Raw genomic sequence first — 22,912 nt, 5'->3', positions numbered from 1 at the left:
TTTTAAACTATATATTTGCAAATCTCATCATTTTCAGTGTAGTAAAGAATCTTATTATTTAGACGAACTCCCAGGCAACTATCCAGAGCAAAAATCATCTTGCATTCTGACTAATCATAATTTAGCTCTTTTGTAATTTTTTTCTTAAAAGCAGGGCATACCTACTTTATATTTAACATAGATTAAGGTATTTGAAGATGCTAGATTTTTATTTGTTAATGTACAAAGTGCACAGATCTTAACTATACATTTTGATAGTTTTGACAACGTATCTACCAATGTGACCAACATCCCAATAAAGATTTAGAACCATTCCACAACTTGTGAAATTGCTTTACATGCCTTTGCAGTCAGTCTCCTCCCTCTTTTCCTCTCCCCCCAAAATTGTTCTGATCTCTATTATCATAGTTTAGTCTATTCTTGAAACTTCTATAAATAGAATACCCTCTTGCATCTAGATTCTTTTCTCAACAAAATGTTTTTGAAATTTGAGATTCATGTTGATATGGATATCAGTAGTTCATTCTTTTTTATGACTGTGCAGCTTTCCATTTTATGATTGTATCACAATTTGACCATTCTTTTATTGATGGCCATTTTAGTTTCCAGTTTTGGGTTACTATGAATAAAGCTGCAATGAACGTTCTTATAAAAAAAAGTCTTTTTTTTGCCTGGGGTAGAATTCTTGGGTCATAGAGTAAGGATATGTATCACTTATAAAGAACCAAAATTTTCTGGAATGGTTGCTGCATTTTTCTCTCCTACCAGTAATATGAGATTTCCAATTGTTTCATATCTGTGCCAATATTCATATTTTAAGTTTTTAAACTTTAGTTATTTGAGTGGTATATAGTCGTATCTTGTGGTTTTAATTTGAATTTCCCTGATGACTAATGATGTTGAGCATTTTTTAAAATTTTGATTATAAATTGTTTTATTTATTTTATTTTTATTAAAAAATTTTTTTATTATGTTATGTTAGTTGCCATACAGTACATCATTAGTTTTTGAGTAATGTTCCATGATTCATTGTGTATTACACCCAGTGCTCCATGCAATACATGCCTTCCTTAATACCCATCACCAGGCTAACCCATCCCCCCACCCTCCTCCCCTCTAGAACCCTCAGTTTGTTTCCTGGAGTCCACAGTCTCTCATGGTTCTTCTTCCCCTCTGATTTCCCCCCCTTCATTTGAGCATTCTTCACTTGCTTCTTGGTCATTTATGTGCCTTCTGTTTTCTTTCTTTCTTTCTTTCTTTTTTTTTAAAGATATTTATTTATTAGAGAGAGAGAGAGCGAGAGTGAGCACAAGCAGGAGGAGCAGCAGAGGGAGAAGCAGGCTCCCCGCTGAGCAGGGAGCCTGATGTGGGGCGCGACCCAGGACCCTGGGATCATGACCCAAGCTGAAGGCAGACGCTTAACCGAATGAGCCAACCAGGTGCCCTTTGTGTTTCTTTTTTTAAGTATATTTTCAGGTTTTGCCTATTTAAAAAATTGTATTGTATTCATTGTTGATTTATAGTAGTAGTTTATATATTCTGGATACCAGTCCTTTATCAGATATGTGTAACAAATATTTCTCAGTTTCTGGATTGTTTATTCATTTTCTTAATGTGTTGCTGATGAGCAGAAGTTTTTAATTTTGATGAAGTTCACTTGATTATTTTTCATTTGTGATTAGCACTTTTCTTTTTGTCTTGTCTACAAAATCTTTGCCTATCCCAAGGTCATAAAGATAGTCTCTGAAATTTTCTTCTAGGGGCTTCATAGTTTTAAGTGTTACGCTCAATCTCTAACTTTTTGTATGGCGTAAGATAGAAGTTCAGACTGTTCTTTCCCATATGGATATACATCTTTTTCAGCACCATATGTTGAAAAGACATTTCCCCCCCCCACTCAATTGCATTGATACCTTTGTCAACAATCAATTTTCCATCTAGAATGGATCTATTTTTAGACTCTATTTTATTCCACCAATCTAGTGAATATCTGTACACTAATATTAAACCATCTTGGTTATTGTGGCTTATAGTAAACCTTGAAATCAAGTAGTATAAGTACTTTAACTTTGTTACATGGACCTCGTAACCTGAAACCTTGTAAAATTGTCTATTTTTGTTTCTTTATAGCTTTCTTAGGACTTTCTATGTACAAAATCAAGTCATCAACAAATAAGGACAATTAAAAATTTTCTTTTCAATATTTATGTTCTTTTTAAAATTTTTTTTTTGCCTCATTGCACTGGCTAAGATTTCCAGTTCAAACTTAAATAGAAGAGCCATTCTAGGAGAAATTGCTTCTAATCTTAGGAGAAATATGTTAGTCTTTCACTGCTAAGTATAATGCTGGCTGTGTTTTTTTATAGATGTCCTGGGTAAGTAATAAGATGTATATTATTGTATAATATGCCACCAAATCCTCTCACAGAGTCTTCAGTTGTCTTTATTTTCAACATTTTTACATAGTAGAGGAATTTTATGGCATTTTGATTTGAAAAGCTTGAGATTCGCTGCGCTGTGAGTTCCAGTCTGAGAGCCAGGAGAATAGTATTTTTGCTTGTTTAAAATTCCAAATGTATGACTTAAGGCAAGTCCTTTAAAATCTATCCCAACAAAAAACAAAGATAGTGATGTTTATCCTAACCTACAACTCATGGAATTTTATAATTGGATATGACCTTAGAGATTATCTGCTCCTACCTGGTAATTTTATGTGTAAGGAGACTGAGGCTTTGTAAAGCTCAACGATTTGCCTAAAGACATTCAGTTTGTTCATAGCCGACTGGAATTTGAACCCTGGATTCTTGTTACCAGTCTAATGTGATTTGTTTTTTAACTCAAATATGGTGAATTTAGAGAACATTTAGAAAAGACTGCAAGATTCCAAAATAATGAGTCTACACAAATTGTGACTAATATAATGTGCTAAGTGATATAAAACATTTTAAAAAATGCTGTTCCATGAATTTCAAAAAGCAGTGTTTATTTTTACAGCTGAGTTTAAGCTCAAGCAAATATGTTAGAAGAGCCCCATAAATTCTTGTCAAGTACCAAATAATCTGATTTAAAGAAAGTTTCACTTTCTTCTTTATTCTTGACTAAAACATCAATTTGTATAGCTTTCAAAGATTACAGATGTTTCATTTGATCCTCACAAACAGCACTATAAAAATAATTGCTAATATTAACTGTTTACTATGTGCCAGGAACTCTTCTAAGTGCTTTCTACCTATTAACTTCATCCTTGAAATAACCCTTATTACTATTATAGTCCTCACTTTATAGATGGGGAAGCCAAGGCACAGAGACAAAGTAACTTGTTCTGCTTTGAGGCTAAGCCAGGACTGGCCCTAGAATGGATGGATGCCTTAGCCACTTTGCTATAGACCTTCTTAGGTGAGCAGAGCAAAGGTACAGATTGTTCTTTATCTCTTTCCCATGGTTCGGTTTTGTTTTCCCAATGCTGCTATTTACACAGAACACTTTATCTAAGTCCCCCTTCCAAGGCCATATGATGCATTGTACAATTTGGCACTGGCCATGTTTAGGGCATTAGAGAGAATGTTTCTCAAGATACTAAAAAAGTATGATAATTTTTCTTATAATGAAATGAAATAAAATCCTTAGTTCTTTTTTTTTTACTTTGTTATATTTGAGCCTTCAATTACAGCAATTAAACCCTTAGACAATATATCCTGTTTTCTGCTTCAACTCTTATTACAAATAGGTCTTTCCTCTGTTACACTATTCAGTTGGCAAAATTTATTTCAGAAAAAATTGTAATTTCATATAATTATTTTTCTATATTCTAAAAAAAGAAGAAAATCAACAGAATGAGAGGACAAATAATCACAGACTGGGAGAAAATATTTGTAAAAGACATGTTTGATAAAGAACTGTTATCCAAAATATACAAGGAACGCTTAAAGCTGAACAATAAGAAAACAACCCATAAAAAATAAGCCAAAGGTGATATACAGATGGCCAGTAAGCATATGAAAAGATGCTCCATGTCACATGTCATCAGGGAAGTACAAATTAAGGTGGCAGTGAGGTACCTGTACACATCTATTAGAATGGCCAGAATCTAGAACATTGACAATACCCAGTGCTAAGGGGGCTGTGCAGCAACAGGAATTCTCCTTCATTGCTGGTACAACCACTTTGGAAGACAATTTGGACAGTGTCTTACAAATCTAAGCATACTCTTACTATATGTTCCACCAGTCACATTCCTTGGTATTTACTCAAAGGGGATGAAAACATGTCCACACCTGCACATGGATGGTGGTAGCACGTAAAACTTGGAAGCAACCAAGATGTCCTTCAATAGTAAATGGATAGGTAAACTGTGGTACATCCAGACAATGGAATATTATTCAGCATGAAAGAGAAATGAGCTATCAGTCCACAAAAAGATATGGAGGAAACCTAAATGCATATTACTAAGGGAAAGACGACAATCTGAAAAGGCCACATACTGTATGAGTCCAACTTATGACATTCTGGAAAAGACAAAACTATGGAGACAGTAAAAAAGATCAATGATTCCTAGGGGAACTGATAAATAGGTGAGGCACAGAGGGTTTTTAGGGCAGTGAAAATATTCTATATGATACTGTAATGATGGATACATGTCATTATACCTTCGTCCAAATACAGAATGTACAGCAACACGAGTGAACCATAATGTAAACTATGGACTTGAGTGGTTATGGTATGTCAAGATAGGTTCACTAATTGTAACAAATGGACCTTTCTGGGGATGTCGATAATGGGACAGGCTGTGCGTGTGTGGGGTCAGGGAGTATATGGGAAATCTCTATACTCCCTCTTGATTTTGCTGAGCATCTAAAATTGATCTAGAAAAATAAAAGCCTTTTTTAAAAGATTTTATTTATATATTTAATAGAGAGAACTTGAGAGAGCACAAGCAGGGGGAGTGGCAGAGGGAGAGGACGAAGTAGGCTCCCTGTGGACCAAGGAGCCCATGGGGGTTCAAATCTCCATCCCAGGACCTGGGATCATGACCTGAGCATTTAGCATTAAGCAGATGCTTAACCAACTGAGCCACCCAGGTACCCTGCAAAATAAAGTCTTTAAAAGAAAAAGAAGGGGCACTGGGGTGGCTCGGTTGGTTGAGTGTCTGACTCTTGATTTTGGCTCAGGTCACCATCTCAGGGTCATGGGATTGAGGCCTGAGGTGGGTGCCATGCTCAGCAGGGAGTCTGCTTCTCTTCCTCTCTCTCTGCCCCTCCCCCCACCTCTCTCAAATAAATAAATAAATCTTAAAAAGAAAAAGAAGGTAGAAGAACAGAAATGAATGGAGCTAAGTGACCTATAGGATATAATAGACGTGGAAAGAAACAAATTTAGGAGGATGGGACTGCGTGAGAGACACGGACTTATAAGTGGAGATAGTGAGTGCAGTTTTACATTTTATAATGTTTATTTATGGAGCACTTACCATGAACCAGGTACTATGTGAATATTTTATAAATTAATTCTCACAACCTATTGAAGTAGATGCCATATTGTTCCCATCCAATAGACGTGGGAACAGAAGCTTCAGAAGCAACTGAAGTCTCATTACAAGCAATAAACAGAGCTGGGACCCGAATCCAGGTGGATCTGGCTCTAAGGGATGTGCTTCTAATCACCCTGCTATACGTCTTGTGAGATGCTTATGGGACTACCTTGTAGATATATCCACTAGACAGTTTAAAATAGAAGCCTGAAATCCAGGATTAACAATGAATGCATAGGTAACTGTAGAATGGAAGTGGCCATTGAGGTGGAAATTAACTGAAGACGGAGGAGATGATTTGCCACTTTCCATGAGTTTAGGTGAGAAATAACTTCATGATAGAGAAGGCAAGGAAACGCTGAGCATGTTATTGGTGTACAGGCCTAGGAACACTTTAATCATCTGTTATGGGTGAGTTTATTACGGTCAGGTCTAAAGTCAGGGGATTGATGAGATTGATTGGATTCACAATTTAGGCCTTTTAGGAAAATCAACATTAAGCAAATTGTCAGCATCAACCACTGGTTAAGATTTATGACATGAAAGAATTTCAGAATACCCTTAATAAGCTACTCCCCTGAAGAAAGCCAACTTTGAAAAGACTTATCTTACTTTCTAATCAGGTATTTATGACAACTGTCACAGCAGAAGAAATGGCTTTATTTAGGAAGATTTCATCATACCCAATAAACTCAGACTGTCCCTACAAATTTATCCATCTCCAATCAGATGACCCACTCAAAGGCAAATAAAACAGATGGGATTGTTTTTCTTTTTTATTTACGGTTGTTCATGCATTGAAGATTGAACCTGTAGTGATCCTCCAAGCCATCTTCTCTCCTTTGAGGATAATGCTGTGGCCAAATACTGTGGATCCTGGACTTTGAAATGGACAAGCACTCACTATGCGCCCACACTGTGTAGAAGATACAACATCATGGTCCTGTCCTATTGAAAGCTCAGTCTATATCCAGCTGAGATCAGGGCTCTGTAACCTTGATTTTAAGATGGATTAAAAATGAAGTGTGAAAATAATGTGTCTCTTATGTGGTTATGTTCTGCTACTTTAAAATTATTTAGTCTTGAAGCACCACATGGTTTTTCATCCTCCTACCCCCCATTAAACTGACCTAAAGATAGTTTTCATTTTTCTATACTGTTGGCTTCTTATACAGGGATTCAAGATATTCATCAAAAGCAGTATCCAAATCACATTTTTTCATCTAATTTTTGCTCTCAAGAAAATGTTTATATCCAAAAGCATGTGAATTTTCTGTTTCTAAGAAACAATCTGAAAGGAAGACTTTGGCCTTCTTTGTTTCCACTTTTCTTCTTGGGAAGAGCTGCCTCAGATCAGGGATTTCTAGATTTCATCGTAGTTGTGTCAGGGACAGGCATTGTGACAATGGGCAAAGTATTCAGATACACTGATCCTCATTTTCCTCATCTGTGAAATGAGGATAACACCCTAATGCTTTAGAATGTGAAGAATGCAATGAGATTTATCTTCCATATCTAGCAAGTTTCTTGGTCTAAAGTAGGCATCTGATACAGACTTGTGTCTGTCTTGTCCTCTCTTCCTCCTTATCTTTCTAACTTATACTTCTTTCTTTTCCTCCTGCTGGAAGGGAGAGGACTGAGGGCAATAATTTTGTGTCTAGATAGGTCTTCAGTAGTGCACTGGAAAGATTTTCCTTTGATTCTGCCTCTTACACATTTTCTGTGCTCTCCATTGCAGCCTGCCCTGGCTAAGCGTCCTGGTTTGAGGTTGTACTCTACTTTGCTACCCTGCCATTTGATATTTCTCTCAAACCCTCTTTTCTCTTGCTTCCCCCATTTCCCTGTTTTTTTAAAGCAGGCTCAAGGATTGCTACATCTAAGAAAGGAAAAACAACATATAAAGACATCCAAAAGGGTGGGATAAAACTGCCCTTGAAACCCTCTACTGCAATTATGTGTGTGTCTAGAAACCGGGAAGTACACAGGTGTATCGCACAATATTTGCCTGGTAAAGTAGTTGTATAGAATGGAAGTCTTCAACCTGCTTTGTACTGGGGTATACATCTGAATGACATTCTCCTGTTCAACATACTTCTTTGGAGGCAGAGATAAGACGCGTTGTGGGTTATGGACAACTAGAGCCTCTAGCTGTATCCGTAACTTCTTCCTCCGCCTCTCTCCTACACAAGAAATGCAAGTGAATATGGGTGAGATGATTATGGGCACAGCCTTTAATCTATCCTTGTGTATAAGAAAAGTGAATCATTTTTACTACTTAGTGCTTTCTATTAGTAACAGTTTACTGCCCCTGGGCACCTGGGTGGCTCATTCCGTTAAACGTCTGACTCTTGATTTTAGCTCAGGTCTTGATCTCAGGGTTGGGACTTCAAGCCCTGCATTGGGCTCCACGCCGGGCATGGGGCCTACTTTAAAAAAAAATTAAAAATTAAAATAAAAAAAAGTAACAGTTTGCTCAGTCTTCACAACTGCTTGTCCCCTGGGTCTCAAAAATTATAGTTGGCTGGAAATTGCTGCTTTCGAAAGATCTGTTAATCCTCTATAAAGGAAGGTGGTTGGGTTTGGTGATTCTGAAGGTTACTTTGAGTTTTTAACATCCTAATTCCTCACATTGTGCCACAAGGTCCCAGATCATATTGGTAATGGATGGCCAGGTTGCTTCTGTGATGTAATGCATTTCTGCTGTTTTAAACCAGTTTGTGGTAATTTGTTATGGCAGCTCTAGGGAACTCATATGCCTGGTAAACCTCGGCTTTAGTTAATCCTGACCTATGTTTCAAGTTTTGCGTTCAGCTGTCCCTGTCATGTGCTCCGTGACAGGACATGTCTCTTCGGCAGGCACGTGCATTGAGAACCTGGACTGTGGGGCTTCTTTTCCTGCTTTCTTCCCAGGGAAACCCTGCAGTCTTTCTGGCCTTTCTAAGGCACTTGCTTTTTGGTTTACCTGGCAGTTGATTCCTATGGATTCTCTTGACCAGTTCCTACTGTGGTCCTTCCGTGGGAGTGACTTCAAGCCTAGACTGGAACTGAGAAGAGATTTTAGAAAAACAATTCTTGACCTCTTTTCGCTGCTGTGATTTTAATTGATAATTTTCATGTCAGGGTGATCACCAGGACATTTTTTTTTTAAAGACATTATCCAATAATTTCACAAGAGTGTCATTTTATGTTGATGGGGTAATTTGTCCCCTTAGAAAGAGTTATTTCTTGAGTAATTATTTTGGGTACTAAGTGACAGGCTCAGACTATTTTAGGTCTCCGTGGCCTTGTCTCATGACATGCATTTACCTTGAGGATAATGCATGTGGCAGGTATTGCCTGTGACTCATTGCTCTTTCAAGAGCTCACTGCACAGTTCACGTCTTCAGCAGACAACAGCATATGACAAGGATGGCTGGGAAGATTTGCTGCCAATGTGCTTCTTATGTAAGATTGGCCTAAAAGATTGTCCTTGTTCCTTACTAAGCATCTTTTCACTCTGAGTAGACTTTTTGGTGACAGCCCAAGATATTCAGTAGATATGAGAAAATATGGGATAGCCAAATATTACATTTTATAGTTTTATGTAAGTCTTCTAATTTGAAGCTGTCTCACTTAAACTAATATGGGTTTCCATAAAGTTATGTTTATTTATGGTTCCTAAAATGCAGACTTATTAAGCCATATGTTAATTTGTACTAAAAGGCATAAAGAGACATGGGCTGTTTAAATTAATTTGAAAATATTTAGGAAAAAAAAACCCTTCCAGGGGTGCCTGGGTGGCTCAGTCGTTAGGCATCTGCCTTCGGCTCAGGTCATGATCCCACGTTCCTGGGATCGAGCCCCGCATCGGGCTCCCTGCTCAGCGGGAAGCCTGCTTCTCCCTCTCCCACTCCCCCTGCTTGTGTTCCTTCTCTTGCTGTGTCTCTCTCTGTCAAATAAATAAATAAAATCTTTAAAAAAAAAAACAAAAACCCTTCCAAAGTTTATAAAATGCAATGTATTTTCAGGGTGAAAACTTGTATTAAAATAACATTGAAATCTTTCAACTTCCATCTTGCCCCCAATTTTCCTTAATGTGACCAACATTAAGGGTCTGTTGTATGTCCCATCTTATCTTTTCATGGTTGGGGTTGTAATTAGTTTTTACACAGATACTCTGTTTCAAACCGATAGCTAAAATCTGAGTGCCAAAGTTTTCCAATGACTGAGAGAAAAAATGCTATCTCAATAATACTGCCTTTTGAATATCCAAAACTCTATGAAGACAAGGGTGAAATGTCCATTGCCTACCGTTGTCCAACAAGGGTGTGAATGTTCAGATTTACAAGATAATTCTTATTATCTCAATTTTATATATGAAGAAATTGAGATTCAGATAGGTTCAATTACCTGCTCCCAAATATATAAAACAGCAACAAAACAGGAAGATTGTTCCATTGGTTTCATATCAAGAGTTTGAGAATCTGCACTCACAAAAATATTTGGACAAAATCATAGAGTGTAATGCAATCTCACTACTTAATGGATTTTATTTAATTTTGCCTATATACAATTTAATTACTAGCCATTAGCTATAAACTTTTTAGCTCCTTAATGGTTTTTAAAATATGAAGAAAACCTCAAGCCAAAGACCCTAAAGCAAAACACATAATTTTTTTTCCTGTTGATGACATTTTTGCAGGTTTTTCCTGCTATCTGAGTGTGATAAAAGGCTTGGGTTTATAACTTAACCTAAGCCTTACCTGGGTCTTGCCCAGCAGAAATATGTGTTTCACTAAATTAACAACAGATCCCAAAGCACAAAGAAAAATCAAGCGAATCCCCAGAGTCAGTATTTTGTCCCTGTAACCGCAGGTGTATGAGGACCACAGAAATCAACTTAACATAATTTCCCATTTTTCTCTGTTCAACTTTTGAGATGGTAACTGTTGGTTTCAATTTGTCTGGGGATTTCATCTTACAGAGCTGTCAAGAATTCTAGTAGCTACAAGGAGAGAACCCTGAAGATAAAGTTCATTGATTCATGACTACATTCATATAAAATAGGAATGGAATGTTGAATGGCAAGAAACGTAAGTATTTTTTTACATTCCAAAAGTTAGAATTTCTGTATAATGAAAAAAATAACACCAAATATTTGTATGGTACTTTTCAGTTCATAATATGCTTTCATTTAATTCTTATAATAATCCTATAAGGTAGAATATGTCGTGAACTGGACTGAATGATTTTCTTAACCAGCTTCGGCCCATTGAACTGTCCCTTCAATTTTTTTTTTAAATTTTATGTTATTATGTTAATCACCATACTTACATCATTAGTTTTTGATGTAGTGTTCCATGATTCATTGTTTGCATATAACACCCAGTGCTCCATGTAATACGTGCCCTCTTTAATACCTATCACCAGGCTAACCCATCCCCCTCTCCCCCTCCCCTCTAGAACCCTCAGTTTGTTTCTCAGAGTCCATAGTCTCTCATGGTTCATCTCCCCCTCCAATTTAGAGGGTATTATGCTAAGTGAAATAAGTCAATCAGAGAAGGACAAGTATCATATGATCTCACTGATATGAGGAATTTGAGAAACAAGACAGAGGATCATAGGGGAAGGGAGGAAAAAATGAAACAAGATGAGACCAGAGAGGGAGACAAACCGTAAGAGACTCTTAATCTCAGGAAACAAACTGAGGGTTGCTGGAGTGGTGGGGGGTGGGAGGGCTGGGGTAGCTGGGTGATGGACATTGTGGGGGGATATGTGCTATGGTGAGCGCTGTGAATTGTGTAAGACTGATGAATCACAGACCTGTACCTCTGGAACAAATAATACTTTATATGTTAAAAAAAAAGAAGAAGATAGTATTGATAACTTTCTTGTTGCCAAATCTAGTGGATTTTTCTATTTATCATCCAAAGCTCTTTGCAGTTTTGGATTTTTTGGATCAACTCCATCTTTTCCCCATTTGGTCTTTCTTTTGAGTGTTCCTTACCATAGTTTCTACAGCAATAGAGTAGTTTTACTCCCACTACTATGTCCATTCTCTCTTAGATGTCTTTGCCAGTGCCTCCTTCCTTTCTTCTGGAAAACGTGTACATTCCCTATGATTGTGCCTATGATTCTTTTCTTTCTTTCTGGCTCTCCTCTCTCAGGGCCTCAGGAGTCTGCCCCCAACCCACTCCCCAGCAGTAGTTTTACCTGTTTCTGTTCATCCCCCTCTTCTACTTTCTAATATAGCCATCCATGTTCCTCCCTGGCCCCTTCCCTCCTGGCTGATGACTGTGCCCCTCCTGTATTGAGAAAGCAGGCTGTAGGGTGTGAGTGCCTTGGCTTTTTGTCCACAAGTTGACCTCTAAATGCACTCACTGTGACCTCCTCTCCTCCAGTTTATGAGGGAAAAGTGTGACTTTTTCTGTTCAAGACCAATCCTTGTTCATGATCCTGTTCCATTCTGTCTTTCCTGGAAATAGAAACTTACTGTTGATTATTTCCTCCCTATATGATCCTTTCAACTTATCCCTCTTCATTGTTTGGAGCCTATACACATCCTCAGGTCTCTCCAATCCTTAAGAATGCCTGTCTCTACTTGGCGTTCTCTCTAGCTACCATCCTATCTTGCTCTTTCTCTGTAAGACCAAGCTTCAGTAAGGAAGAGGCTGTAGATACTCTATTTCTTCTCCTTTAACTCTTCAAATCAGGTTCTAATGTCAGCCTTCTGCTCCTACTGAGGTTTCCAGGGACATTTAATTGCCTCCCATCACCAGTGTTACTTAATTTCTCAGGAGCAATTGACACTGCCCACTTCACCCCCTTTCTTGAGACTTTGCTCCCTTGGTCTCCATTAAGCCACTCTCTTGGGTTTCCTGATCATTCTTTCTTTGTTTCCTTTGGGCTCTCCTCCTTTCTCATTCCTCAAGTTGTTTTTCTTCCCTTCCTTCGCCACTCCCTCAATCCCCCTCTATTTCCTCCTCCTCCTCCTTTTTCCTCTTTCCGCATTGATTCTCTCCTTTTGTCTACAAGTTTAAAACCATTTGTACAGCACAGGATAAACGGCAGATATTGTCCACAAGCCAGACACCTCCTACAGGATTGTCCACATTGCTGCCCTTACTGTCTTCTTTCTGGCCCATTCAGCAACATGTATTAAAAAGCAGGTGAGTGGGACTGGTTATTATAGAGATAGCTTTGAATTGGTTTAAGTTTCTGAAAAAAGTAAATAACTTGCAAACTTCAGTACTTCAACCTTTATTAGTGACAGATTACTGGAGACACACCTCACGATTGATTGGAACCCAGTAATGTTATCATGGTAACATAATTGGGTAAAGGCTGATAGGTCAGGTGTTTAAATGATTGTTGAATTGATTTGAATTTAATGTTTGTAAGTGTGGAGTTACTTCCTGGAAAATTCAGAACCAAAAAAAGGTTTTTATTTTAATCTTCCAAAAGACTTGTTAATTTACATATTTATCTTACAAATTGGTAAAGGCCTTATTCTGTAAACATACTGGAATTGGAGGGCCCCTCTTCTTAGATTCTTGAAATTGAGCAATGAGACAAATCATTTGTCAGGTCTTAATGGTTTTAAGTACCCAAGAATCCTGTATTATGATGAACAGCCTCTAAAGGAACTATGATATTAACATTCAGGTATTAAAGAGAACTTTCAAGGATAGGGTCCCTGGAAAAGTAAGTGTCTGGGGGCTGGAAATGATGAACTGAATGGAATACCACACATTAACTTGAATTGCTCTGTCAAGTTACAATATCTTGAAACTTGGAAGGAATAGATGAGAGATTGATGTGACTCAGGGCAGCTTAGGTCTTGAAATATTACACATCTTCTCATAGTGGCTTTTAGGATAACTTTAAATTTTATGACCTTAGTGAGTATAAAATTTGAATGGAAAGATAATGTTTTCCAGAGACTTATAGCAAGCACATTTCCTCCTTTATTTTTATAATCATTTGAAGTAAATACTTCAGTCATGATCAACTATTAAATCTGCTTTTCCTTTAATATTTAAGGCTTTGAAGGCCAAAATTTAACCTAGAATTTACATTGACCCAGCTCATATTTTCTAATACTACCTTTTTTCCACTCTAGCTGTCCCTATCCACTCCTATTTTTAGCCTACTTCAGTAACTGTATACAACAACCCTCCTACAGCAAACACACCAATTTTCTTCAGCAACATTAGGTTAGAAGCTTTTTCAAAGGCAGGAACCAGGTCTTATTTTCTATTCCTCAAGGGCTTTGTACACAATTTATGTGTAATAAATAATATTTAGAGGTTTTTGTTCCATCAGCAAGTAAAACATTTATAGGAAATATAGATTTTTAAAAAAAGTAGTTCATTATCCTATTAACCAGAGATACTTACTATCAATAGTGTAGCATAAATCAGAGGTTGGCAAACTTTTTTTGTAAACAGACCAATAGTAAAGATTTGAGGCTTTTCCAGCCTTATGGTCTCTGTTGTGACCACTGAATTCTGCTGTTGGGGTGTGAAAGCAGTCATAGTCAAAGGAGACAAGACACTCTATAAACAATGTGTGTGGCTGTGTGCCAATAAAACTTTATTTACAAAAACAGGCAGTTTGGATTTGGCCTCCAGGCTATAGTTTGCTGACCCCTGTATAAAGCTATCCTTTAAGCCCACATATATGTAATACGTATAATAATATATGTGTATAATAATATACACATGTAACATATAATTTATATGTTATAATTTATAATGGTTTTTAAAAATGACATCACAAAGAGATTGCTAGATATCCTTTCAGGAATATTGAAGCCTCTGGGGATTGTCTGTCCCATAGCGCATAGATTGTCAATCACCCAAAGGAGGCAAAAATTGGTCCCTTATGGATGGAAAAAGAATTCTTAGTTATTGGAATGGTTTGTGACTTTCCAAAATTCAGCTTTACTAAACAAAATTTTGTTCTTTAGTATTTAATTTGGTGGTGGGGAGAGGCTGAGGTAAAAATATACAAAAAGTCTGCTTTGGAAAGTAATAGTGAAAAGGGGACTGAGAAACACTATTGTAGGGATATGAACCTTTGTCTTTGATTAGGCTCGTTTTCAACTCTATAGTTTGTAAATAACTGAAAAATTAGTTATGCAAATAATTCTTGTCTATGGACTTGGAAATGATATCTGCACAGTGGAAAGATACCCCTGCCTCAGACACCCATCACCACAAAAAAGCCAGTTTTGTGTCCATTTGTAAATTTATTTCAACATTCATTTCTCCCATGTAAATTTGTGGTGCTTTAATTTCTTCTTTGAATTGGTTGAGACATTTGCCTCCTTCCCTCATTTAATAATTGATAATAAAATAAATAAAAATCTTTGAGAAGTGTTTTTTTTAATATCAGTCATGATCTTACCTCTGCAAAAAAGATATAATTTATAGTTTTCATTGGTTTGTACAGTCCTTGACATGATATTAAAAATATTTTTATATCATTATATATTTTAAAGGTCATCAGTGTTCTAAGAAATGAGTATATCATTTTTTTAAAAATGTACATCTTATTGTTGGGAAACAATTTTTTTTAAATTTTATTTTATTGTGTTATGTTAGTCACCATACATTACATCATTAGTTTCTGATGTAGTGTTCCATGATTCATTGTTTTCGTATAACACCCAGTGCTCCATGCAGAATGTGCCCTCCTTAATACCCATCACCGGGCTAACCCATCCTCCCACCCCCCTCCCCTCTAGAACCCTCAGTTTGTTTCTCAGAGTCTGTAGTCTTCTCATGGTTCGTCATTTGGGAAACAATTTTTTATGAATAAGCATTGATTTCTTTCTTAAAAACATGCTGAATGTTGAAAGTCATTAAGTGTGTCAAAAGTCCGTTACTGAATTTTTTGGGCACAGTGCTTGTTTGCTTTTAGCTCCCCGCTGACTTTTTCGAGGACATAGGCCACTGGACGTGAAGGCCAGGGCTATTTTCATGGCTCTGTTGACAGAAGGTTGCATGGGTTGCCACTGTGAATCTATGATCATTTTGGGGAGAGCGCTGGGCCCTCGCCTCATGAGAGGGACACACTGAGCATACTTTGACACTTGCCTTGGCTCAGTGTGCCTGGTCAAGATTCTGGTTTGGCTTGCGATTTATTTCAGGAGCATGGAAAGTCTACTGTTTGTCTGAGCTTTACATTTATATTGCCAACTCCTCCTGCCCTTCTCTTTACCCTCTTGGTGCATTAACTCTAACTTCCTGCCTCTACATGAGTATTTTATATTCTTTAAAACTGCAAAATGGAAGCCAGAATTTTAGAAATGAATTTTCCCAGCTTATCCATTCTGAAAATTGTGTTTAACTCTTTTGTTAAGCCTTCCATCCCTTTGTTACTTCCTCTTGTCCTCTCCCTCAGCTTCTCTCTTTGCAGTTGGTAAGTGAATGACTCTGGGTGACAAGTACCAATTCTCAGAATAATGTTTTTCACTTTCGTTCAGGAAACCAAATAAATGTTTCATGCACAAAGGGGAAGACAGAAGATAAAGTGAATTTTTCAAAGTGGATACTAGTTTCAGGATCAGAGTAATGAGATGGAAGTCACCTCACCTAATATCCTATAAAGCAAGCCCACTGTTATAAATCTATGTGTACCCAATTTATCAATATTTTTCTTGTTCTGTTACAAAAAAATATAAAAAGCAACACTTGCAAGATCAGCCAGCATTTTATAAAGTAATGCTAAATTAAATCCAGTGGCAAGACGATGATCTAGATCTCTGATTTTTAAACCAAAGAGCATTCTCAATTTGAGCTTTCGGTAAAATCTATTTAACAATTGGGGAAGCAATCTGTGGTAAGTGTCTGCAATTCTTAAGTAATCTCTCTGCCTACAGCAGTGTCTAAATTAAGTAATTGCTTTTTAAAAAAATATGATAATGGGTTTTATCTTTATTACATACATGCATTTGAAAATTAATAACAAAATGGCAATACCAGTGTTAAAAATGAGCAAAGAAACCCTAAGGTGAAAATGCAACCCTAAAGTCAATATTACAAGCATAACCAACCTCACTAACAAAATAATTGCCATTAAAAGTGTGTGTGTGTATTTTAACATCTTAACCATTTTTAGGTGACAGCTCAGTGACATAAAATTCCTTCACATTGTTGTGCAACCATCACCACCTTCCATCTCCCAGAGCCCTTTTCATCTTCTCTCCATCCCCCAGCAATAAATGACTTTCTGTCTCCAGGAATTTGACTCCTCTAAATACCTCATCTAAGTGAACTCATACAGTATTTGTGTTTCTGTGACTGGCTTATTTCACTTAGCATAATGTCCTCAATGTCCATCCATGAAGTAGCATGAGTCAGAATTTCCCTCCTTTTTAAAGCAGAATAATATTCCATTGTATGTACTTTGCTTAACCATTCATCTGTTGATGGATACCTGAGTAGCTTCCACTTCTTGGCTCTTTTGAATAATACTGCCATGAACCTGGGTCTACAAATACCTATTCAAGTTCCTGATTTTAATTATTTTGGGTAAGCTGCAAGTGGAATTGCTGGATCATATAGTAATTCTATTTTTAATTTTTTGAGGAACCGCTACACTGTTTTCTGTAGTGACCATGCCATTTTACATTTCCGCTGAAAGCACACGTGGATTCCAGTTTCTCTACATCCTTGTCAATACTTGTTATTTTCCATGTTTTTTTTAAAAAAGATTTTATTTATTTATTTGACAGAGAGAGACACAGCGAGAGAGGGGACACAAGCAGGGGGAGTGGGAGAGGGAGAAGCAGGCTCTCCACTGATCAGGGAGCCTGATGCGGAGCTCGATGCCAGGACCCTGGGATCATGATCTGAGCTGAAGGCAGACGCCTAATGACTGAGCCACCCAGGTGCCCCTATTTTCCATGTTTTTGATAGTATCTATCCAAAGCATTTCCCTAATGATTAATGATGTTGAACATCTTTCCATGTGCTTATTGGCCATTTGTATCTTTTTTGGAGGAATGTCTATTCAGTCCTTTGCCCCTTTTAAAATGAAGTTTAATGAACAATGGCCATAGGAATTTTTTTTTCATACCATATCCAGATAAATCTTTGGGATGGTTTAGAGAATTATCCAGCTAAGGATTGGGAGAACTTTCTTGAAAATATAAAAATAATGCATGCTTTTTGTCTGAAGATAAGACTCATTTATTTCCGGGGGCACCTGGGTGGCTCGGTTGTTAAGCATCTGCCTTCGGCTCAGGTCATGATCCTGGGGTCCTGGGATCAAGCCCCACGTCAGGCTCCCTGCTCAGCGGGAAACCTGCTTTTCCCTCTCCCACTCCCCCTGCTTGTGTTCCCTCTCTCGCTGTGTCTCTCTCTGTCAAATAAATAAACAAAATCTTAAAAAAAAAAAAGACTCATTTATTTCCAGTAAGGTCACCCATCTACAAAATTCCTCTGGCATCAACCAAAAGAAGATCAGCCACTTAAAAATATATAGGCTAATTTATAACTAACGTTTGTGACTATGAATGGGTGATAGTTGACTAAAATAATTCTGTAACACATCAGGTAAGTATTACCAGGGGTCAAATGAAGGGCAAGTTCTTGGTTGGTAAAGAGATGAGACCTCCTTTGCAGTTTAGATTTCAGCCAAGGGTCAATGGTTTGTTAGTGTACCACTGAAGAATGCTAAAAGTGCTAGCTTGTCCTTAAGTCATGGGAAAAAAAGTTGAGGAATGGGTACTAGAAATCTGAGCAGCCTTCAAGGTGACCCTACAGGCCAGATAGCTTTGCAGGATCTTAAAACCTCTCCATCAAAGTCTGTATATTCTGGTGTCACCTTGCTTACCCCACCTAATTTCTCATTCTCTTTCCAAATTATTCTCCTCAACCGGGTTAGCCTGGTTGAGAATTCACCTACTCCTGTAGCAGGTGCATCCCAGAGCATGAGGTGTGCAGTTAATGTGACAGTTTTTCTAATAGTTTCACTTCATTTCAAGCCATTATCCTGAGGGTTTATGAAAACAATTCAGTAAAATCAGAATTTTCCTGTATCCAGGTCCCAGAGGCTTCAGCTGAGCCAAGGCATCAAATAGGAAGCCCATATTACCTTGGAGTCTTCTGCCTGCTAGGTCCTCATCTCCCTCTTTCCCCCAAACCTGGAGAATCATTTTCTAACTCTGGGATGGAGACAGTTTGCTTTCACTCACCCTAGTCCTTTTTTTCATGGTCCTTCCTCTTCTATTAAGAGCCTAAACTTTTGAAAGTCAAAAAGCAGGAGACTTTTTTTCTCTCTGTTCCTACATACTTTTCCCACAGCAAGGCATGCAGACCAGCCTGCTGACTGCATGAGGGAAACGGTGAAGGAGGGCTGGGGTGGAGTGTGTGTAGGGATGAAACAGTGCCAAAAAAATGATCAGTTAATATTTAAAAATGTATTTCACTATACTAACTTCAACCCTTTTCCATCTGATCAGGTTGTTCTTCCTCTTTTTCGCCTATTTTGCTCTACTTTCCCTTCAAGCTTTGGTTTAATTCCTTCCCTCCTCAATGTACTTGTTTATTTTCCTTTACTATAACCCTTATAATTTATATCACACATTTTGATGTTGAATGTCTTATAATTGCTGCAGGGCTGAAAGAAAAGTAATCTCGCCCAAACTCTTGTTCTAGGCTAGCATTTCTAAGGCACCGCCAAGTGTTTGTTTAACCCAGTCATTCTCAAAGTGATTCTCTGGACCAGCAGCATGAAGTGGGAACTTGTTAAAATGCAAATTCTCAAATCTCTCTCTAGATCTATTGAGTCAGAAACTCCGAGGTCGGGTCTAGAATCTGTGCTTTAACAAGCCATCCAGGGGATACTGATGCACACTATTTGAGAACCACTGATTTAACCTACATTAGCCAGTGGAAGGAGGAGTTAGCTAATAGTAGTGATCCCAATGTTTGAATGCCTATTGTCTGTGCTTGAGTACTTCTAAGTGACGGGGCACTCATAACCTCGGAGAGCAGCCCAGTCATCTTTGGAAAACATTGACCTATATTGTTCTGAAATCTATATTGGTCTGATATGTCTTATCAATAACTAATATTGTTTATATATAGCTTCCTAGAGCCATAGGGAAGAAGTCAAATCTCCCATCTCCACAACAGACTAAAATATCTCAATATTCCATCACTTGCCTCTCCCAGCTCTTCTCTTATCTAGGCTCAAAGTGGCATGAGTTTTGAGTTCCTCAAGCTGTCTTTTTGGCACACTGTTGAACACAATTCCATTTGTTTATAATTCTCTTTAATGAGCTCTGCACAGAATTGAATCCTGTAGTTTAGGGTCTGAAGCTAGAGTGGAGTGGTTATCAATTACTTGCTTCCAATACTATACTCCTAGTACAATAGGCCAATATGGTCTAAGTTGTTTTGTTTTGTTTTATTTTTTGGTTTTTTGATGGCCACATTGTTAATTCATACAAAGCATATTGTCAGCTGAAATTTTTTGCTGTTCTCTACCCTCATCTTGGTCTGTTTTACAGATACCAATGCTATATTATATCTCCTCTATACTTTTATACTTGTAGGGGAAGTTCCTCGGATGCAAGTGTATAGTTATGTCTATTATATGTTTTCTGATTAGTTCTTTGATGATTAACTGACACAATTAACTTTTGGAGGAGATATGTATCTCCTATCCCTTGAAGTATGTCCCTGATGGCATAGTAGGTACTCAGTAAATACTTTAGAAATGTGTAATTAATGTACTAATAGAAATTTTCAATGCCAAAGAAGGTCACCTTTTTCTTGAATTTTATAAAAGGTATTCATTTGACACTAGGTTTATTGCTTCAGGACCTACAACTTATGACTACACATAAAGTAAAAACACCACTTGCTTTCAGTAGCAAACATCTAGAATTTATATATAGTGGTCTTTGAAGTGTCCTATTGGATGATTATATTATCAATCAGGCTGTAATCTGTCAACATAATTTTGTAGTTTTGTTTTTAGAATTGCTTCCAGAAGCTACTTTATGAACCACATAAGAAAAGTCATTTTATATTGAGTTTTTTAAAATTCAAGTTGGAGTTCTTCATATTGGTACCCACCTGAGCCTCTGGTATCATATTCCAAAACCTGTGTGTGTGTGTGTGTGTGTGTCTATATAAAGTTAGTATCTCACAGAAATTCCAATGAAGACTTTTCAAAAAGGTTTCCAACAAAGGCTGGGAGGTGCAACTAACACAAAATTAGACATATACCCTTGTGTGTTTTCCTCTTACGGTGACTTTGCCTCACATATTTATTGCATCAAATGTCTCCACCCTAACAGTAGAAACAAACAAACAAACAAACAAACAAAACAGTAGAAACAAACAAACAAACAAACAGTAGAAACAAACAAACAAACAAAAAACAAATTTGGCCTCATAAAACAGAATTGAAAGATTCGTGGATCAAAGTATCCAGGCTCCCTAAAATACTAGAAAATAAAAATATATTCAGTAAATATTATAAAATGTACTCAACTTGGTAAGACTAAGAACTCAATCATCAAGTGGAAAAGACATGAGCTTGCTTATCCCTTATATATAATGTGTGGGAAGAGAACTAATATTTATTTGGTTCCTGGAATATGCCAGTCATTTTATATTGAGTCCACATGAAGTAGAAGAACCAATTATACCATTTCATAGTAGAGAAAACTGAGGCTTTGAGAGGATAAGTTGCCCAAGGTCACAAATCAGATAAGTAGCAAAATAGGTACCTGGACCCAGATCTTTCAGGCTCTAAATTCTGTTCCCTTTCTACTACATTATATGAGAAATACCAAAACGAAAGATATAGTTTCTGTCCCCATAGAGCTCAGGGAACTTTATGTAAAAATATATAAAGATATGGATTTTTTTTCATTCTCTGTACAAATCAAAGAAAGCCAAGTTAAAATTAAATATTAATTGATTGAACAAAAATAATTTTTAAATGGCAATGTTGAATTTTTATGAATCGATTAAAATCAAAACTTTTTCTGTAATATGGTTATTGATTTTGAAAGAAATTTAGCAATATAGGTCAAGAACCATACAAATGTTTATACCCTTTTGTATATAGCCATTATCATTAATCTGTTTTTGGAACTTCAGCCTAAATTCTAAATTCAGAAAAATGGAGTAAATGTATTACTGTCTGAGTTGGAAAAAAATCCTCCTGTGTTTCTCCTTTACTCCCACATTATTACTACACTCACAACACTGCTGATACCAGATCTGTGGGTTTTCCACACATAAGTGATTCTGCATTATACCAGCGGCATGTCCTATGATTCAATTCAATTCTGACACTGTCTACCTAGAGTTAGTGTCAGATTCCATAAGTTAAGTGCTCAGCCCCACAAGACTGCCCCCACTTCAGATGCAAATCACAAGTCCCAGGTTGTCACCCAGGCTCCTGACCAACCCGCTACAAATCAGGGTTCTTATAACCTCCTCCTTAGCTTTGAAAATTTGCTAGAATGGCTCATGAAACTCAGAGAAACAGTTTCCTAGTTTATTGTAGAGGATATAATAAAGGGTAGGAGTGAAGAACCAGATGAAGAGATATATAGGACAAGGTTCAGAAAGGTCCCCAGGTGAGGAATTCTGTTCCCATGGAGTTGAGTTACATTACCTCCTGGCATGTTGATATGTTCACCAACCTAGAAGTTCTCTGAACCCCACACTTTTGGGATTTTTATGGAAGATTCATCATGTACGTGTGATGATCTTTAACTCAGTCTCCAGCCCCTCTCCTATTATTTGGAGAGGGTGTGGGGCTGTAAGTTCTGAGCTTTTAACCATGGCTTGGTCTTTCTGGTGACCAACCACCATCTTGAAGCTATCCAGGAGACTACTAAGAGTTGTCTCAATAAAACAGAAGATACTCTTATCACCCAGGAAATTCCAAGGGATTTATGAGCTCTGTATCAAGAATGCAGCATCAAAGACCAGCTATTAAAACACCATGCTTCTTCTAGTGCTCTTGTCACTTAGACAATTACAAGGGTTTTTTTTTTTTAAACAATATTCAAGTTTATTAAACAAATTAAAAAAAAAGTATTATAAAATGTTTAACTGTCATCAGCTTCGAGGTTTATGTTGCTCCCGAATTTTGCATATAACTGAACTTTCAGATCCGCTAACACTCGCTGAATTGATTCCACTCTGGCTTCTAAGGCGTTGATTTCTTCTTGCAAATTTTTCTTTGCTTCTTCTAACATTTCCTGTGTTTCTTCTTGAGAATGGCTAATGAAAACATCACCAATTTGATAAGGTATCATTAAGCAATCATCATCTGCAAGCATGATGTCCTCACAAGCATCTTCTAAATTCTGGAGTTGTTTCTTTTTTACTTCTATTTCCTCCTTCAGCTCTGTAATTC

The 22,912-nt window shown here is 37.3% G+C and overlaps 1 long non-coding RNA gene across 1 annotated transcript in view; it reads left to right on the top strand.

The window, feature by feature from the left end:
* Nucleotides 1-22,912, top strand: part of LOC115940131 (uncharacterized) — a 152,751-nt gene that overhangs the window by 5,229 nt on the left and 124,610 nt on the right. Inside the window, exon 2 of the long non-coding RNA XR_014146449.1 lies at nt 10,491-10,599. This is a non-coding gene — a long non-coding RNA (uncharacterized LOC115940131). The remainder of the gene's footprint in view (nt 1-10,490; nt 10,600-22,912) is intronic.

This window comes from Leptonychotes weddellii, chromosome 6 (assembly GCF_054177405.1).
Source record: "Leptonychotes weddellii isolate Sample4059 chromosome 6, ASM5417740v2, whole genome shotgun sequence".
Lineage (NCBI taxonomy): Eukaryota > Metazoa > Chordata > Mammalia > Carnivora > Phocidae > Leptonychotes > Leptonychotes weddellii.
This window is presented reverse-complemented; position numbering and strand designations above follow the sequence as displayed.